Genomic DNA, 20,891 nt, shown 5'->3' with positions numbered 1-20,891 from the left:
GTTTAAGTCTGGACTACGGGTCAGAACCCACTGCTGGTTTGGGGGCACATGATTCACCCTGTGATCACCCTACTTCTTGGAATATGTTGGACATGAGGGCTGTAGAAAATTAGGGTACTGGTTGAGAGAGGTGAAACCCTAACCAAGCAGCAACCACAATTTCTGTCAGGGTGAAACCACAAGAAAACCCCAAATTAACATGTGCTTAACCCTCTAGTAGATTGGCACAAGCAGTCAGGCTTAACTTAGAAGCAATGTGTAAAGTATGTATGCAGCACTTCAAACAATAATAAAGTGTAAACATCACAAAAGAAAAATCCCAAAGCACTTAGGAAAAATAGACTAAAATGTAATAAATTATTTGAAACAAAATTGACACAAAATACAGCTAGTAGAACTGGAGATATGCAGTTTTAAATGAAAACAGTGCCTAGAAGCACAAAGCTCCAACTGTGGTTATCTGGTTGCACTGGACCCAGAAAAAGCTTCACGTTGAGGCTGACCGTGATGGAGGATATGCCGAATGCAGGGACTAGATTAGGCCCACTAAACAAAGTACCTTAAATCTGGTTTTCAGAGCGTTGCGAGAGCCCAAGTCAACGGATGCATCACAGAGCAACGGTTCCAAGTAGCTGTTGTGCTGCGATGTGGAATCCTGCATTGCTGTTGAGAGTGCCTTGGACGAGGATCTTCTGATGGTAAGTCCGACATCAAGGATCCGTTGTGCAGTGGCAGTACCAAAGGAGCTGCAGGGCTGTGATGTTAAGCACTAAGTAATCGTTGAGGATATCGTTGTTGGGGTTGTGCAGTGGTGGTTCCAAGGAGGCTGCAGACTGAAATGCAAGGTCCTTTGCCAGGGATGCGTCACACAGCAGCCACAAGCAGATGGGTTATGCTGTGTTGGTTCTGCCCACAGGACCACAGCTAGGCTGGCAGAGCACCTTCAGGCCCTCGTTCAAGGGTCCAGGAACAAGGTGGCCCTAAGTGGGGAGGCAAGAGTCAAAGCAAAGAAAATCCAGGTGTTGGGTTCAAGGTGGTTGGAGCCTTTTCTATCTTGAGGCTCTGATCAGGAGGCCAGCCAACTAGCCCTTGGAGTCACTCTCGTATTCCCAGGTTCAAGTTGCAGGTCCAGTCCTTTTCACTCAGGAAGCAGGGCAGCGGAGTAGCAGTCCTCGTTACAGAGCAGCACAACAATCCTTCTGAATCTTCCACAGGTTCAGATGTGTACTCAGTAGCGGCTGCTACTGAACGGGCAAGAGGGGGCAGGGAGGGAGGTGAACGGAGAGAGAGGGGGGAGGGAATTACAAATACATTTTTTAAAACTCACTTACCTGGATGCTGCCAGCTGCCGCCTTTCCTCCGTCCTCTCATCCTCTTCCTGTGGCAGCAGGAAGCACCCAGGCTCCCCTGAGCCAATCACAATACTGCAACAGAGTGGTTCAGTGCTCAGACAGGGAATGGGACCCTGGGCATGTTCTCCACCCAGGCTGTAATGCAGCCTGTATGTAAAACATTCATGCAATAACGTTAAGTTACTATAATTTTATTTTTACATTTTTAATTGATCACTTAATGGGATGATGCTCCTCCGCCATAGCAGAGGAGCCGCCAATGTGTTCACTGAATAGTTGGGTCTTAGGGTCTGTTATTTATATCTGATGTCCACTTTGAAGTAGGAGCAGGTTCTGAAGGTTTCCACCCTCAGAGGTGTCTGGAATTTCCTGCTGCCCTTCCAGAGCCCCAGGTTGTCTGGTGACACAATACCCTTGTGTCAAAACCCTTTGTGAATGTGCTGGGCAGAGTATTTGTGATGTGCAAGTGTGGTAGGTGACAGCTCCTCCTCCTCATCAAGTCAGAGATGGCCCATCCTGCCAACACCTATTACCACTTTGTCTCACTAGCTGGAAGTAATGCGCAAATACAAACTGCCAGCTACACCTAGTCATGTGACCCATGGTTCTGGCTGCAGGCACCAAGTCTTTGGAACAAGAAAATGACAACATCCTAAAATTTACCATTAAAGAGGGTTTTAAATTACAATTCTTTTTTTATTTTTTATTTGTTTATTACATTTTTGAATGACAAAATACAACACATTGTATTGTACGGCATCCCCCAACACCCTCCTCCCCCAGTCCCACCCACCCTCAACCCGGCCGGCTTGGCAATGAGATAATATAAAGCAGTACACTGACAGGTATAGCATAACGAAACTACAGTGGCACACAATAAACAAATGAAAAGCATTACAGTGGCAGTAGCAGTCTTAATGTCATCAAGTGCGAGGCACAGAGCATCCTGTGGATAAACATACATGTACTTCAACCCTGATCGGGATGTGTTAGCAGATAGACAGTCAGTGGGGCCCAAAAATCTTTAGGTCTGGAAGTCCCAGGTATTTCCTCAGCATAAGCTTTCAACTGATCCCTACAATAGAGTAGATAATGTATCCATTTCTTGAGAGTGGGAACAGATTTAGCACCCCAGTTCAACTCCACAGCTCTTTTTGCCAATAAAGTTGAGACTACGACCAAGCGCCGGTTGCAGGGCTTAAGGCTCCCGACGTTGCCCAGGAGGCACACCTCCAGAGGGCAATACAGGGGTTCCATTACAACGTCCGTTAACACCTTCACTACCTTAGTCCAGAACGCATACACACCAGCACATGTCCAAGCCAAATGGAGGAAGTCAGCATCTGCCCGCCCACATCTAACACATGCAGCCCTTTTACGCAATCCAAACCTACACAACTGCAAGGGGGTATAGTACAGCTAGTGCAGGAACTTAAAATGTATCATACAGAGATTGCAGTTGGATGTAAGGCACGCAGTTAGAGCGCAGCAGGTCTGCCACTGCTCAATCGTGAGTGTATTGCCTAGTACTGTATTCCATTTAAGATAGGAAGGGTGATCCCGTGGCTCATTCTCCCTCTGAGAGGCCCTATATAGTCTAGTAATTAGGCCCTCTGTCGCGGACACAGCCAGCACCGCCTGAAGTGCTCGCATTGTCCTGGGCTCAGCTGGAAAGTCCGGGTATATATCCCTAATCGGCTGCCGCACACGGACAAATATGAACCAGAGGAGAAAGCTGCCACGGCGATCTCCCTGTACACTTTGCAAAGTACGCAACTGCCTCTTTGTATATAAATCTCCCATAGTATTGATGCCCACAGCAGTCAGCTCCCGCAGTGCAAACTTCTCCCGTGCAGCTGATATGTCCAGATGCAATAGGTAGGAACGGGGCATATAGATAGGGAAGCCGTGACCTTTTGGCTAGTGCCCCCCATGCCCACGCCGTACAAAGAACTGGATTTATTTACGTTCTGGGGCCACCCATTCCCCCAGATAGGATGGCGGCTGGGAGAGGCAAAGGAAGTACAGCGTCCGCCTCTATTGCAGTATGAGGCTGGAACTGCTGTGGGAAGTGCCAAAAATGCGATGCAGTGCGCGCTACGAAATTCATTTTATTTATTTAACTGTTTACTTACCTGCAATTATCCATATTCCGGTTTTTAGAACCCCCCACCCTGCCCCTCCCCCACCCCACCTTACCGCCCCACGGAACTCCCTCCACGGGCCGCGGCTGCATGTAGGCCGTCCTTCTCGGGGGACACCCGCTGCTCCACTTCCCCCATCCGAACATTTTGTTTTTCTAATTAGGACGACATATGGTCCAGCCGATGATTTACTGCTGCCATCGTACCCTCTATTGCCTGAAGACTGCGTTGCATAGCCAGCAGCGTGGATCGACAATTTGCGCACCCCAAAAGTGAGGCGGGCTGTGATTTATCTGTCCGCCCCATGTCCACCTCTCCGGACACACCACCCACACAGATGATAGTCAATGAAGGGGAAGAAGTAGAGTCCGAGGAACCAGCCGCAGGCCGCAAATCCAGGGAGATCCTCCTAGCACAATATGCAGCCACGCTGTACGGCCCCTGCCAACCCTCAAAAAATGTAGATAAGAACCTGGATGCCTGCGACACCTAGCGTCTAGGTGTGCTCATGTGCTGTGTGCCCAGAGTCCAGCCACGTCACCTCTGTCCACTGTCGGCCCTCCAACACGGTTCAGGCTGCCCAGATGTTAGAAGCAATAAGCTCCGTATGCTTTTCTTTAACTAACACCACCACCAATGTCTCTCAGGTGGCCCCTAGCAGCGTACCCCACCAGCTGCAGGAGAAATTACTGATAGATAGCAGGCCAAGGGGGCGCCTCAAGGCACACCAGGCAATCAGAGGGACAGGCACCCAGCGATCCGTCCACAGTCACCTGTTTAGGCCCGCAGCAGTAGAGAAGCTCACCGGGGCCCCAACATCCAGCAGCTCGTGCCAGCAATCAGCCCCTTATTCGCCTTTCCAGGGCTCAGCGGGAACCGGCAGCCTCCGCGCCTCACTCCAGCCAGCCACCCGCCACAGCTCGCAGACCGTGGCCCTCTCCCAGACCCACGCCCGCCTCTGCAGTTGCAGCCTGAGTCAAGCCGCGCCCCACTTACCGCAACCGGTGCCAGCGAGCGTTGGTGGATGTAGGCGGTCCCAGGGTAGTGCTCCTTATGCAGCTCCACAGCCGCCAACGACCGCTTCAATCTTCCACCAGGCCCTGCCGCGCCAGGCAGTGCTCGCCCCCGCGATGGTCCGTTGGGCCTCCGCGGGCATCAACTGAAGCGCATCGGATTCCCAGCAGGTTACAGCACCAGAAATCGCAGCTCAGCAAGTGCCGGGAGCACTGATCACCCCCCACAGCAGTCCCGGTCTAAGCAGGTAAGATTACCGTTCAGTGCCTCGTGGCTGCTGCCATTTTCCACACACGAGTCACCCAGCTGCACGGGACCATAAAGGCACACATGTAATAGAGTGCGGAACCCCTAGTCGCTCCCAAATCGTGCCAGAGGAACCCACGACTCTGGTCAGCCCTTGCAGAGATTGAGATGTAGCAAATATCAGGCGGATTGCTGGCGGATTGTTGCTCAGCCGGGCAGAGCCTCACTAGGTTGCGGCCATCTTGCCGTGCACCCTCTAGCACCCCCTAAATTGCAATTCTTTACACATCAAACTCAACATTCCCATCTGTACCCAATACAAATGTATCAATTATTACATGTAATAAGTTAACCAAATGTTAAACTATTGGAGAGGCAGGCTATGAAGTCAATAATTTTTTGAAACTTGTTTTACCACATGCAGAAGTTAAAAGTACAAGTACAACTTTTAAAATACACTGCAACCTGCCTATGGGATGTTTATGGCCAACCGTATGGATGGTGCTATGCTTGGCATCTTAGGCGTGTTTTCCCCAGTGACTTGCTTCTGACCTCCTGTTTTAGACTGTGTGCTGCATTTAGTTGTTGCTGGTTTTAGAACTCGGGGCACTTTACCATTATTGTTTAGTGCTAAAGTGCAAGTACTCCCAGTATAAATTGTGATTGTGATTGGTTATCCAAGATTGGCATACCAGATTTACTGGTAAGTCCCTAGTAAAGTGCACTGTGTGTGCCCAGAGCCTGGAAAATCTACTAGTGGGCCTGCCTCACTGATTGTGTCACCCATGTGAGTAGCCCTGCAACCATGTCTCAGACTTGCCACTGGAGTGTCTGTGAGTGCAGTTCAAAACTGCCATGTCGACTTGGCAAGGGCACCTACTTGCCAGGCCCAAACCTTCCCTTTTTCTACATGTAAGGTACCCCTAAGGTAGGCCCAAGCTAGCGCTATGGGCAGGGTGCAGTGTATGTGAAAGGTAGAACATGTACTGGTGTGTTTTACATGTCCTGATAGTGAAATACTGACAATTTTGTTTTTCACTACTGCAAGGACGATCCCTCCAAGAGGTTATCATTGGAGCTGCCTAGTTACCTCTTGCAAGTGTAACTTTTAATTGGGAAGAAATAGAGAGTTGGAATTTGGGTTGCCTGAAATCTGAAATTAAAAATAGATATTTTAGTGAAGTTGGTTTTTAAATTGTGTGTTTAAAAATGCCACTTTTAGAGAGTCCCTCCAATGATGCATATGTACAGATCTCATTAATGTAATAGAAGATGGACCATTCAACACTGATACCGACTTGGTGGTAGGCTTGGACGTTGAGTCATTATAAGCAAACATATACAAACATCTCACATGGCAATGGCCTACACATCACTCAAGATCTCCTTAGTGCCCGGCCCAAACCCACTTGTATTCCCATGGAGTTAGCAATTGGCCTACTCAGGATTGCTCTACACAATAACTATTTTTTGTACAAAGACACCTTTCACCTTCAGGTTAAAGGTGTGTCTATTGGGGCATGTTTTGCTCCCAACTTTGTCATTCCGTATGAGCATAATCTAGAAATGATCCACATTGTCATACCAGGTAACCCTTTTTTTTACCTAAAAGGATTCTGGTGCAGATATATTGACAACAGCCTCCTCCTTTGGCAAGGTAAGAAAGACAGCCTTATAACATTTATTGAGTGGCTAAACAAACTGCCACTCTCATCTTAAGTTCACCTCAGATGCCAGGAAGAATAATTTGCCTTTTTGGGATCTTACTCTTAATACAGAGGATAGCAAGATATGCACTCCAAAGGAGAGAAATACACTTCTCCTGTATGTTATCATACACGGGGTCTTCACAATGGTCTCCGATATGGACAGTTTTAGAAACTGCAAATGGAACAAAGTTTATTTTTGGAAAGCAGCAACCCCGGTTCGAACGCTTAGCGAACATTGTAATCGGTCATTTGGAAAACTTTCGAATCGGTCGGACAGACAAGTTCCAAATCGGATTCGGCAGACCCAAATCCAATTCGGAGCCTTTGCGAACGACATCGTAATCAATCCAATAGACCACTTTATTGTTGTCTCCCTGCCTCTTTTCTGTTGTAATTGGTGATTACATTCTACCTAATTGTCTATAGATATTACCTGTTGAGACATTGTTATTGATTACACTTTTAGAACGTGGGCATTTTCTTGATTTATCATTCTGGGCCCTGCCTGCCTGTAGAATCCACGTCTGGATTAGACTGACAGTTGGGCTGTTTTTGTATTCACTCAGGACATTCACACAAAGGGAGCTGAGGTATGCCCTGCATATTCTCATGGCCCACCACCATGCTGATGGGTCTTCCTGAACTGGGAGGAGTTGTCATTGACACCTGAATAGGGCTGTGCCTGTTGTCATAAAAAGTTATCTCCACTCCCCTGTAGTGTGTCTGGAGCCAGGTCAGGGAAAGGCAGGGTCTTGTGCACTACAAAGACTTCCCTTTGAAGTTTGCCTTCTTCACAAGAGGAAACTGGTAAAAGTACCGAGGCTGTGCCACCATAACTTCAGAACACTTCTGGACTTAAAGTAGATTCTGCAAAGAAGAAGAAATGATGAAGCAGTAGGAGAGTAACTGCCACTCTGTTTGTTGCTGTGTTGTGCTGGCATATTGCTTGTTGCTTTGGTCTTTAAGAGTGAAAGGACTGGACTTTGTTTTCATCATTCTGCTTACCAAGGTTCTCCAAGGACTTGTGTGTGCTTGCCTCCTGTCAAAGTCTCAGGGCATCAAAGACTTCACCTGCAGCCCCTGAACTCTTTTGCTGGGAGTCCTGACCTGCCATGAGGTGCCAATTCCAGGTCTAGGCCCTTGGTGAAGCTAACATGGGGGTGAGCAGGGGTTATCTTCGGTGTGTAACTTCCTTACCCTGACTAGAAGGAAGGATCCCTATTTGGACAGGGCGCAAGCCACTGCCAGCTAAAGACCCCCATTGCTAATAGGTGGCTTATATCTATTAAAAATGAAGGTTTAGGCCAGGGAGAAGGTTTATGTTACTAGTTCGGAATGGCAGTTTAAGACTGCACATACAGGCTGCAATTGTGGCAGGCCTGAGACATGTTTTAAGGCTACTTATGTAGGTGGCTGTTAGAAATGGGGGTCTCTAGTTGCAGAGGTAGGTACCTTTGTCCAAGTAGGGACCCTTGCTTTTAGTCAGGGTAAGGGGGATACACTTCTAAAATAAACCCTGCTCACCCCCTTGTTAGCTTGGCTCGAGGAGACAGGCTTAGCTCAGAGGCAGTGTGTAAAGCATTTGTGAACACATACAGTAATACAGTGAAAACACCACAAATGGACACCACAACAATTTAGAAAAATAAGTAATCTTTAACTAAACCAAAACAAGACCAAACAAAGTAAATTCACACTACAGCAATAACAATATTACTTTCAGATGGTAGAAATAGTTCAGTTCATAGCAAATTGCCGATGCAACACTTTTCACACAAAGTACCTGGGGTGTGTCCCGCAAACAAACAAAATGGGCCGCAGGGAATGTGATGCGCCGGTCCCTTACTGCTGGGCAGGGGAGGTGATGCACTGGTTCCTTACCGGAGAGGAGGTGATGCGTCGGTTTCTTACTGTGTGGGGAGGTGATGCGTCAGTTTATTACTGCGTCCCCCAACGATGTAACAAACTCGGCACCTTGATGTGACAATTCGGGACGATGTGTGGATTCTTCCAGCTCCCAGCAGAAAACACTCTCTAGAGGTCCAAAACAACAGCAGGCACCGCTTTGCAGGTCAGAACTTCCTGCAAGGAAGTTCAGGGGAGCTGGTGGTGAAGTCTTTGTGTCCCTGAGACTTCAGAACAGGAGGCAAGCTCAGTTTCAAGCCCTTGGAGATCTTTCCGAAGCAGGGGACACAGCAAACAGCAAAGTCCTTTTCTCCTTTCCTTGGCAGCAAGTAGACACTGCAGACCAACCCCAGACAGCAAACTGCACAGGGGCAGTATACCACCTCAGCTTCTCCAGCTCTTCTCCTTGTCAAAGGTTCCTCTTGATTTCCTAGAAGTGATCTAAAAGTCTGGGCACCTCTTTTTATACACAAAAATCCTTTGTTCGCTGAAGACAGAGAGTGCATGTACCCAGCCAAAACCAGTTCTGTGGGGCACTTTGCAAGTGCACCACCTCCATTGTCAGTATGCACTCTGGCTCTAGACACACCACAGGGGGGTGGAGCCATCATTGTGAAAGGCAGGCACAGCCTTGTTCATGTGCAGGTGCTACTCCTCCCACCACTCCAAATGCAGACCAGGCCTATTCAGCTCAGCCCTGACTCATAAGGTTCTGTGGAGCCACTGCTTCTCCCCAGCCCCTGACACTCCAAAAGCCAGACTGCAATACACAAACCTAGCAGAGGAGCGCTGGATGGCTAAGCAAGAAAATACCTACTTTCTAAAATTTATATTTTCAAACACGGAATGTAAAAATCAACCTCACAAACTTTATTTTCCTACCATGTTCCCAGGGATAGTTATGTTTATAAGATGTTATAAACAAACTCCCCATTCTTTCCTATGGGAGCAGGTAGCCTTGCAATAGTGAAAAACGAAACTGGCAGTATTTAACTATCAGGACATGCCACACAATTTACAAAGGAAGCACTTGCACTCTGGCACTGAACAGCAGTGGCTAAGTGCCCAAAGCATCTAGACCAGCAAAACGAAGTCCAACACACAGCAAAAGCACCGGAGTCAAAAGGCAAAAATACAGGGGAAACCCACACCAATGGTGCCAGGTCTAACAGTGGCGCAATCAACGCTGCAGGCCCACTAGTAGCATTTAATTTGCAAGCCCTGGGTACATGTAGTACCACTTTCCTAGCGACTTACAAGAACATCTGATATGCTAATTGTATATAAGACAATTTCACCATATAAGGAGAGAGCACATACGCTTTAGAAGTGGTTAGCTCTGGTGAAGTGCACAGAGGCCTAAATAAAACAAAAGCAAGATCAGCAAAATTGGAGGAGTAAAGCAAAGAGTTTGGGGGAAGACCATCCTAAGGCTGACAGGTCCAACAAGGACACATTTCATGCTAAAATACAGTGCCATATATATGTTTTTCAAAATTACACTTAGGGGTCGATTCTGATCCGGGTCGGAGAGCTCTCCGTGAGCTGTCCGTAGCCTTACCGTGCGACCGACACGTACCCGTAGCTGGTCCGTCCTATAGATGAAGTATGATGCGCATAACTGCCAAAAACACGACCGACACGTAGGCTGTAATTCAAGCTTCATTCTCAGTCCGAGCCGTAACTCTGAACGCCGAACCGAGTTGCCCGGAAGCAGTATCCACAGCAGTTTCTGCCCTGACAAGTACGATGCGTACTTCCTATGCGCCGGACGGGTCGCCATGTATGGCACGTCACAGCATCCAGAAAACAAGCATATCAGCTACGATTCGCGCCACAACTCAATCCATGGCTACGAGAGGGACCCACTTGCAACGGGTACGAGACGGAGCAACAAGCAGCGTGTACGAGATGAACACATCATGAATCCCATCGCGCAGGTCATTCCAGTACTCTACATCTATGACCGGATCAGGAACCGACGCCGACGGCGCGGACGGTAAGTCAGACACCTACCACACAAACAAACGACACGTACCCGCAAAATGGAACACACACACAGGGGATCCACATCCTGGCCACTAACAACAGGCCACCATAGGGGTTGCATGGCCATCACCACTAACACCCCCACTCAAAGGGCTTATGTTGCCCATCACCCCTGCCACCCCCACTCATAGGGCTCATGTTGCCCATCACTACTGCCACCCCCACTAATAGGGCTTATGTTGCCCAGCGCTACTGCCACCCCCACCCATAGGGCTCATGTTGACCATCACCCCTGCCATCTCCAACCATAGGGCTTATGTTGCCCATCACCCCTGCCACCCCCACTCATAGGGCATATGTTGCCCAGCACTACTGCCCCCCCATAGGGCTCATGTTGCCCAGCACTACTGCCACCCCCACACATAGGGGACCTGTTGCCCAGCACTACTGCCACCCCCATGCATAGGGGACCTGTTGCCCTGCACTACTGTCACCCCCACCCATAGGGGACCTGTTGCCCAGCACTACTGCCACCCCCACCCATAGGGCTCATGTTGCCCATCACCCCTGCCACCTCCAACCATAGGGCTTATGTTGCCCATCACCCCTGCCACCCCCACCCATAGGGCTTATGTTGCCCATCACCCCTGCCACCCCCACCCATAGGATGGGTGATGCGCCACACATCTATTATACTCCAACATTAGTTATGTCAGCAAAATACATCCCCCCTAACATCATGACAACAGTGTGTAGTCTGTGGCAAGTGCCCACAACAGTGATTATGACTTTGAACATACAATGTAACTAACAGCACATGTGTGACCAACAAATGAGTGTGCCCTACACAAGGCAAGCATCACTATAGCACTGTGTCAATGTAAAACTAACACCCCCTCACTGTGTAGAACAAAAGTTAAGTGTGGGGTTCCAAACTGCAGCAAATGTCGAGCATTGTGGTGATGGGATCTAAACCCCCCCTCATCACAGTGACCAAAAGGTAAGTGTCATCATGGTCAAAGCTGCAAATGCCAAACCGCATGTATGATCCCTGCTCCCAACACATTAAACACTTCTGGGGCAAACTAGTGGTTGTGTCCCATAATCACAGAGATGTGGTGAGGCTAACAGTGCAGTGAAAACAAAACATACTCTCAGCCAAGTGCAGACAAGCACCACACATGGGGGCTGACAATGCATACAGTGTACAATGACACAAGAGCAGAAGTGACCATCACAAAGCATACACACATCTCAAAAATAGACACACTAATCAAAACAACCTGTGTAGACTGTAGGTGTCAGGTCACAAACTCACATTTCATGCCAGCAATGGCACCTAACTACCAGGATGAATGTGCACAATGATGTGATATGACTCACAGGGACAGCAGGGCAAATCACAGAAACAGCATCCAGACAATGGCGCACAAGAGCAATACCAATGCACTGATGCAGATGCACAAACACAAACAGGCAACCTCACACTGCACATCTGACACAACATGTGTGTGTGTGTGTGTCTCAGTATCCCCAGGCAACTGCACAACACATGAGGGGGGCTGAACCACAGTGACACATATGTGGACACAGTGCCATACAAAAGTAAACCATCATTGGGACCCCCTTAGTGGGCAATCAGGCATTGTGAGATGAGAGGGAGCACAACAGACACATGTGACACAAGCTGGAATGAACACCGGCTAACACAGCAAGAGCCAGTTTTGACCCTGGGGGACCCCATCTCCCAGGTCCTGCTTTTTGAATAGGTGCGTGCTCCTGTGACCACCCAGGGCACCCACACATAACATTCTGTGGGCCGTGGGGTGAGGTCCAGAGCCCCCACAGCCCCAGCCGTCTACCTTTATGGTGTGGGAATTGCATTGCTCCCCCACGCAGGGACCAGCTAATTATGCTGCTCTTTCCAGGCAGTCCCAATATGTGTTCTGTTTCCCTTTCCACTTCAGTGCAGCAGGGTAACAGATCACAAGTCTGCTTCTAGCTGGCAGGAGCATTTTTAAAGCTCCTGCCTGTTGGGAGCAGACTTTGTGTTTGCTCCCATTTGGCAGAAGATTCAAAAACGTTCCCACCAGATGGGAGTAAACACATGTTTCCCTGCCTGCACCTGTGCAGATAGGGAAACTCCAGTGGGAATCCTGCGAGATTGTGGCAAAAATAACCAATTTTGTTTTTATTTTGACCCGGGGGTCCCTCAGGGTCTCCCATATGGGGCTAGGGAGGCAGGGTATCCCTACCCTGCCCCCTTACATAATTTTTTATTAACATTCAGGACAGTGAACGAAGGGTTCGAGTATGAGTTTAATTCGATTGCGCCAGCTCTCGGCAGGCACAGCTGCGCCAAACCCATGCAAGGACCGCCTGCCGTCATATGACTTGAACAAGTTCAAATCGTAATACAGCAGGCTCGCTTTTGCCCTTCTCATGGGGGTGTCTGGAAAACAGGCACCGCAATTAGAACGGCCAAAAAGTTCCAGCACGGCATGGACGTGGATATCAATGCCATGCTGGAACTTTGTGGGACTACAGGCAGGGGGGCACATGTTGTGCTCCTCTAAATGCATCCCCATGGTGATGTGGATTCCTGCTCTACCTGCCTTTTCATGGCGGAGCTCCGTCTTGATATGGCCTGTGGTGAAGGAACTCATAATATGCTGAGCAGGACTGAGCCAGTCCCCGCTCATCATATTGCATTGTGTCACAGCTGAGCTGTTCCCTGGAGCAGCCGGAGTTCCACCACCGATGCGACAGTGAACGCTGTAATCGGCAAAACGGTGGACCACCACTGCTGCACCACCTGGGTCTAGAGGTCAGAAGATCAGAAGATCACTAGACTCTAAATCAGCCCATTAGTCCCCAAATCCTGTAACGGCTGGCACTAAAAGTTTTTTTCATGTTGCTTGCAGGCAATCAGAGCTCTCGCGGGAGTCTGAATCCCTCAGGAGTGCGATTGCACAAGGGGAAAAAAGCTCCCTGGGCCAATCAGAATGTTCTATTTTATTTAATTGGGTTTGAGAGTCTCTCACAAGAGTCCCTTGAACTCAATCGTCCATATGTACAAATAATTGTAATCTTAATTTCTCAAAAACTACTGAATTAATTTACACCAAATCACAAAAAGCATAATCTGCAGACCAAGATCTAGCTTCCTGCCAAAATTTGGTGTAAATCTATTCAGCAATTTTTGTGGAAGGGCTTCTTAAAGAAGTCTATGGAAAATGCATAGGGACTTTGCTTTTTGGGGCTCTCATTTTTACTCTGACCCCACTTGACGTATCACCCCAAACCTTTCCATGCTCTAACTAGTCAAATTGTAGCAGCTTTTTGGAATGCAGGAAAAAAGAACATACTCACGGCATTGCGGTGACACACGTGTTTTATTACAAAATCTCCACTGCATCCGACATTTTATCTTCTTTGCGTGCACCTTTTTCACAGGTAAGGAGTCATGAAGTCCAAATGTCAGTTAAAAAGTTCTCATGCAGTAAACAAAAGACAATAAACACAGCATTCATTGCACCAGGAATTTACACAAAGGTGCCATCTTCGAAAAAACAAGATGTACAACTTAAAATGTCATCAATAATGTCATTGAATATATCATTGTTAGATTTGGGGGTCTCTAGTTGGCAGAGGTAGGTACCTTTGACAAATAGGGATCCTTGCGTTGAGTCAGGGTGAGGGGGTACACTCCTAAAATAACCCCTGCTCACCCCCTTGGTAGCTTGGCACGAGCAGACAGGCTTATCTCAGAGGCAGTGTGTAAAGCATACATACAGTAATCAAGTGACAACACTACAGATGGACACCAAACAAGTTTAATATCAAAAATAAGTATTCTTTACATAGACTTATCACAAGACCACAAACAACCAAAAATCCACAATACTGTACTTAAAATGAAAGAATTAGCTTAGTTCTCTTTAGATGTTAAAATGCAACACTTTGAGTTCAATGTACCTTTGGATGTTTAACGCTATCCAATGAAAGTGTTGCAGGGAAGGTGATGCATCGGTTCCTTACATGCAGGAACGGTGATGCGTCGGTTTCTTACTGTGCTTCGCAATGCCGTGATACGATGAAGATCCGGTGAAATGAAACAAAGATGGCGTCTTCTTCTTGATGCGACATGATGCGTGCACACCCGACAGCCGTGCGGCGACTAAACAATTCTTCTGAGCCACGACAGGCCCTGCGACACGGTTCTCCGGTAATGTGGGACGCTTTGGTGATGCCATGCGACAGCTGCAGCGGCGACACCCTTCTTCAGTGATGTGATGACAGCGGCTGCTGCAGTGACACTCTTCTCCGGTGATGCAAGACGCTTCTGCGATGCGATGCGACAGCTGCAGCGGCAACACCCTTCTTCAGTGATGCGATGACAGCGGCTGCGGCGGCGACACGCGTCTTCGGTGATGCGAGATGCTTCTGCTATGTGATGCGACAGCTGCAGTGGCGACACCCTTCTTCAGTGATGCGATGACAGCGGCTGCAGTGGTGACACGCTTCTTCGGTGATGCAAGATGCTTCTGCGATGGGATGCGACAGCTGCTGCAGCAACACCCTTCTTCAGTGATGCGAAGACAGCGGCTGCGGCTGTGGCGGCGACACGCTTCTTCTTCATGAGTCACGCTTCCAGCTCCTTGTGACAGGCAGTCCCTCAGAAAGCCCAACACAACTGCAGGCACTTCCAAAGAACTCTTGGGGAGCTGGTGGTTGAAGTTTGTTGTCCCTGAGACTTTAGCAGGAGGTAATCTCTTTCTCAAGCACTCGAGATCCTTCACAAGTTGAATAAAGTACACACAAAGTTCCTTTCTCCTCTCTTTGGCAGTCAGGCAACTACTGCAGGCCAATCCCTCAAGCTTAGGGATAGTCTCTCCTCAAACTCTCTGGTTCCTCTCCTCAGCAAAGGTTTCTTCTTGTTTCCCAAAAGTGATCTAAAATTCTGGGGTCTGGGTCCCCTTTTTTATACACAGTTTCTCTTTGTTCTCTGAAGGCAGAGAGGCCTTTGCCTAGTCCAAACCAGTTCTGGTCAGTCCTGGAGCACTCTGTTTCCATGACTCCTTCTTTCCTTTCACAGTGCAGGCCAGGGACATCAGACGCGCCACAGGAGGTGGAGCCAGCATTGTGGAGGGAAAGCACAGCCCTATTCAGGTCCTAGGTGCAACTCATCCCACCGATCTACATGCAGATCTCGCTATTCAGCCCTGTGCTGACTCACCCTGTCTCCTGGAATCTCCCAGCCCCTGTCACTCAAACTCCAGACAAAGAATACACAACCTAGCAGAGGCAGGCTTGGATGGTGAGACAAGAACATACCTACTTTCTAAAAGTGGTATTTTCAAACACAGAATGTTAAAACCAACTTCAATAAAAGATGTATTTTATCATTCTGAGTTCAGGCAAACTAAACTCGGATTTCTACCTAGTTCCCTGAGTCAGTTAGGATTATGAGATGTAATAATCAAACTGCCCATTCTGGCCTATGGGGAACAGGTAGCCTTCCAATAGTGAAAAACGAAAATGGCTGTAATTCACTATTAGGACATGCCACACACACCAGGGCATGTCCTACCTTATACTTACAATGCACCCTGCCCTTGGGCCTACCATAGGGGTGACTAATATGCAGAAAAGGGAAGGTTTAGGGACTGGCAAGTGGGTGCACTTGCCCAGTGAGCATGGCAGTACCAGACTGCACACAGGCTGTGCAATGGCAAGCCTTAGACACACTTTTACAGGCTGCTTCTGTGGGTGGCACAACCAGTGCTGCAAGTCCACCAGCAGAATTTGGTTTAGAAGCTCTGGGCACTCCTGGCGCACTGTACTAGGGTCTGACAAGTAAACCAAATCAGTAAATCATGAAATCGCTAATCCATACATCAATTTACAACAGGGAGCACTTGCACTGTGGCACTGGATAGCAGTGGCACAGTGCCCAAAGCATCTAACACCAGCAAAAACACATGAGGCAACAGCAAAAAATGGAAGGGAGGTTTAACAATCATGATTGATGAAATATGTGAGGGCATTAGCAGTGCATGAAGGAGGAGCAATATATAGTTAGCTCAATAAATTATAGCTGGTGAATTTAAGTATTTTTTTTAATTTTAAAATGGTATTATTGTCTAGGATTATCACCTAACTATAACTCCACCTTTTTACTTGGCCTGGGCAGTAAACTCTGCTCAGTTCACAGAGTTTGCAGAGTTTTTCCTCTCTCTTGGCTCACCAGTGTTATATTGGCAAGTGTGAGTGAGGAAAATCCAATGCTAGGCCACCTCTAAGCAAGATTTCTCGAAGCGGCCAGTCAATGCAAGTCGCTACCACTCACGTTGAGAATCCTGCTGCTTGCATTGAGGAAGCTGCCGTTTGAGTAGAACATCTACTCCAGCGGCAAAAAGAAGCTGAGCCTTGAATATACAGATTTTCACTGACAAAAACTAAGGTTAACACGATGTTATAGGTGTTTGAAAATGTCACTGCAGCACTCCATCGAATGATTCTGCACGTTCCTCTGATTCCGATGGTAGGTCTGTGCAGTCACTCGGCTTCTGCTGTTTAAGTCTGGACTACGGGTCAGAACCCACTGCTGGTTTGGGGGCACATGATTCACCCTGTGATCACCCTACTTCTTGGAATATGTTGGACATGAGGGCTGTAGAAAATTAGGGTACTGGTTGAGAGAGGTGAAACCCTAACCAAGCAGCAACCTCAATTTCTGTCAGGGTGAAGCCACAAGAAAACCCCAAATTAACATGTGCTTAACCCTCTAGTAGATTGGAACAAGCAGTCAGGCTTAACTTAGAAGCAATGTGTAAAGTATGTATGCAGCACTTCAAACAATAATGAAGTGTAAACATCACAAAAGAAAAATCCCAAAGCACTTAGGAAAAATAGACTAAAATGTAATAAATTATTTGAAACAAAATTGACACAAAATACAGCTAGTAGAACTGGAGATATGCAGTTTTAAATGAAAACAGTGCCTAGAAGCACAAAGCTCCAACTGTGGTTATCTGGTTGCACTGGACCCAGAAAAAGCTTCACGTTGAGGCTGACCGTGATGGAGGATATGCCGAATGCAGGGACTAGATTAGGCCCACTAAACAAAGTACCTTAAATCTGGTTTTCAGAGCGTTGCGAGAGCCCAAGTCAACGGATGCATCACAGAGCAACGGTTCCAAGTAGCTGTTGTGCTGCGATGTGGAATCCTGCATTGCTGTTGAGAGTGCCTTGGACGAGGATCTTCTGATGGTAAGTCCGGCATCAAGGATCCGTTGTGCAGTGGCAGTACCAAAGGAGCTGCAGGGCTGTGATGTTAAGCACTAAGTAATCGTCGAGGATATCGTTGTTGGGGTTGTGCAGTGGTGGTTCCAAGGAGGCTGCAGACTGAAATGCAAGGTCCTTTGCCAGGGATGCGTCACACAGCAGCCACAAGAAGATGGGTTATGCTGTGTTGGTTCTGCCCACAGGACCACAGCTAGGCTGGCAGAGCACCTTCAGGCCCTCGTTCAAGGGTCCAGGAACAAGGTGGCCCTAAGTGGGGAGGCAAGAGTCAAAGCAAAGAAAATCCAGGTGTTGGGTTCAAGGTGGTTGGAGCCTTTTCTATCTTGAGGCTCTGATCAGGAGGCCAGCCAACTAGCCCTTGGAGTCACTCTCGTATTCCCAGGTTCAAGTTGCAGGTCCAGTCCTTTTCACTCAGGAAGCAGGGCAGCGGAGTAGCAGTCCTCGTTACAGAGCAGCACAACAATCCTTCTGAATCTTCCACAGGTTCAGATGTGTACTCAGTAGCGGCTGCTACTGAACGGGCAAGAGGGGGCAGGGAGGGAGGTGAACGGAGAGAGGGGGGAGGGAATTACAAATACATTTTTTAAAACTCACTTACCTGGATGCTGCCAGCTGCCGCCTTTCCTCCGTCCTCTCATCCTCTTCCTGTGGCAGCAGGAAGCACCCAGGCTCCCCTGAGCCAATCACAATACTGCAACAGAGTGGTTCAGTGCTCAGACAGGGAATGGGACCCTGGGCATGTTCTCCACCCAGGCTGTAATGCAGCCTGTATGTAAAACATTCATGCAATAACGTTAAGTTACTATAATTTTATTTTTACATTTTTAATTGATCACTTAATGGGATGATGCTCCTCCGCCATAGCAGAGGAGCCGCCAATGTGTTCACTGAATAGTTGGGTCTTAGGGTCTGTTATTTATATCTGATGTCCACTTTGAAGTAGGAGCAGGTTCTGAAGGTTTCCACCCTCAGAGGTGTCTGGAATTTCCTGCTGCCCTTCCAGAGCCCCAGGTTGTCTGGTGACACAATAGCCTTGTGTCAAAACCCTTTGTGAATGTGCTGGGCAGAGTATTTGTGATGTGCAAGTGTGGTAGGTGACAGCTCCTCCTCCTCATCAAGTCAGAGATGGCCCATCCTGCCAACACCTATTACCACTTTGTCTCACTAGCTGGAAGTAATGCGCAAAGACAAACTGCCAGCTACACCTAGTCATGTGACCCATGGTTCTGGCTGCAGGCACCAAGTCTTTGGAACAAGAAAATGACAACATCCTAAAATTTACCATTAAAGAGGGTTTTAAATTACAATTCTTTTTTTATTTTTTATTTGTTTATTACATTTTTGAATGACAAAATACAACACATTGTATTGTACGGCATCCCCCAACACCCCCCTCCCCCAGTCCCACCCACCCTCAACCCGGCCGGCTTGGCAATGAGATAATATAAAGCAGTACACTGACAGGTATAGCATAACGAAAGTACAGTGGCACACAATAAACAAATGAAAAGCATTACAGTGGAAGTAGCAGTCTTAATGTCATCAAGTGCGAGGCACAGAGCATCCTGTGGATAAACATACATGTACTTCAACCCTGATCGGGATGTGTTAGCAGATAGACAGTCAGTGGGGCCCAAAATCTTTAGGTCTGGAAGACCCAGGTATTTCCTCAGCATAAGCTTTCAACTGATCCCTACAATAGAGTAGATAATGCATCCATTTCTTGAGAGTGGGAACAGATTTAGCACCCCAGTTCAACTCCACAGCTCTTTTTGCCAATAAAGTTGAGACTGCGACCAAGCGCTGGTTGCAGGGCTTAAGGCTCCCGACGTTGCCCAGGAGGCACACCTCCAGAGCGCAATACACGGGTTCCATTACAACGTCCGTTAACACCTTCACTACCTTAGTCCAGAACGCATACACACCAGCACATGTCAAAGCCAAATGGAGGAAGTCAGCATCCGCCCGCCCACATCTAACACATGCAGCCCTTTTACGCAATCCAAACATACACAACTGCAAGGGGGTATAGTACAGCTAGTGCAGGAACTTAAAATGTATCATACAGAGATTGCAGTTGGATGTAAGGCACGCAGTTAGAGCGCAGCAGGTCTGCCACTGCTCAATCGTGAGTGTATTGCCTAGTACTGTATTCCATTTAAGATAGGAAGGGTGATCCCGTGGCTCATTCTCCCTCTGAGAGGCCCTATATAGTCTAGTAATTAGGCCCTCTGTCGCGGACACAGCCAGCACCGCCTGCAGTGCTCGCATTGTCCTGGGCTCAGCTGGAAAGTCCGGGTATATATCCCTAATCGCCTGCCGCACACGGACAAATATGAACCAGAGGAGAAAGCTGCCACGGCAATCTCCCTGTACACTTTGCAAAGTACGAAACTGCCTCTTTGTATATAAATCTCCCATAGTATTGATGCCCACAGCAGTCAGCTCCCGCAGCGCAAACTTCTCCCGTGCAGCTGAGATGTCCAGATGCAATAGGTAGGAACGGGGCATATAGATAGGGAAGCCGTGACCTTTTGGCTAGTGCCCCCCATGCCCATGCCGTACAAAGAACTGGATTTATTTCCGTTCTGGGGCCACCCATTCCCCCAGATAGGATGGCAGCTGTGAGAGGCAAAGGAAGTACAGCGTCCGCCTCTATTGCAGTATGAGGCTGAAACTGCTGTGGGACGTGCCAAAAATGCGATGCGCGCGCTACGAAATTCATTTTATTTATTTAACTGTTTACTTACCTGCAATTATCCATATTCCGGTTTTTAGAACCCCCCCGCCCGGCCCCTCCCCCACCCCACCTTACCGCCCCACGGAACTCCCTCCACGGGCCGCGGCTGCATGTAGGCCGTCCTTCTCGGTGGACACCCGCTGCTCCACTTCCCCCATCTGAACATTTTGTTTTTCTAATTAGGACGACATATGGTCCAGCCGATGATTTACTGCTGCCATCGTACCCTCTAGTGCCTGAAGACTGCGTTGCATAGCCAGCAGCGTGAATCGACAATTTGCGCACCCCAAAAGTGAGGCGGGCTGTGATTTATCTGTCCGCCCCATGTCCACCTCTCCGGACACACCACCCACACAGATGATAGTCAATGAAGGGGAAGAAGTAGAGTCCGAGGAACCAGCCGCAGGCCGCAAATCCAGGGAGATCCTCCCAGCACAATATGCAGCCACGCCGTACGGCCCCTGCCAACCCTCAAAAAATGTAA

The sequence above is a fragment of the Triturus cristatus genome, chromosome 1_2 (assembly GCF_964204655.1).
Source record: "Triturus cristatus chromosome 1_2, aTriCri1.1, whole genome shotgun sequence".
Taxonomy (NCBI): Eukaryota; Metazoa; Chordata; class Amphibia; order Caudata; family Salamandridae; genus Triturus; species Triturus cristatus.
Note: the sequence above shows the minus strand (reverse complement) of the source record.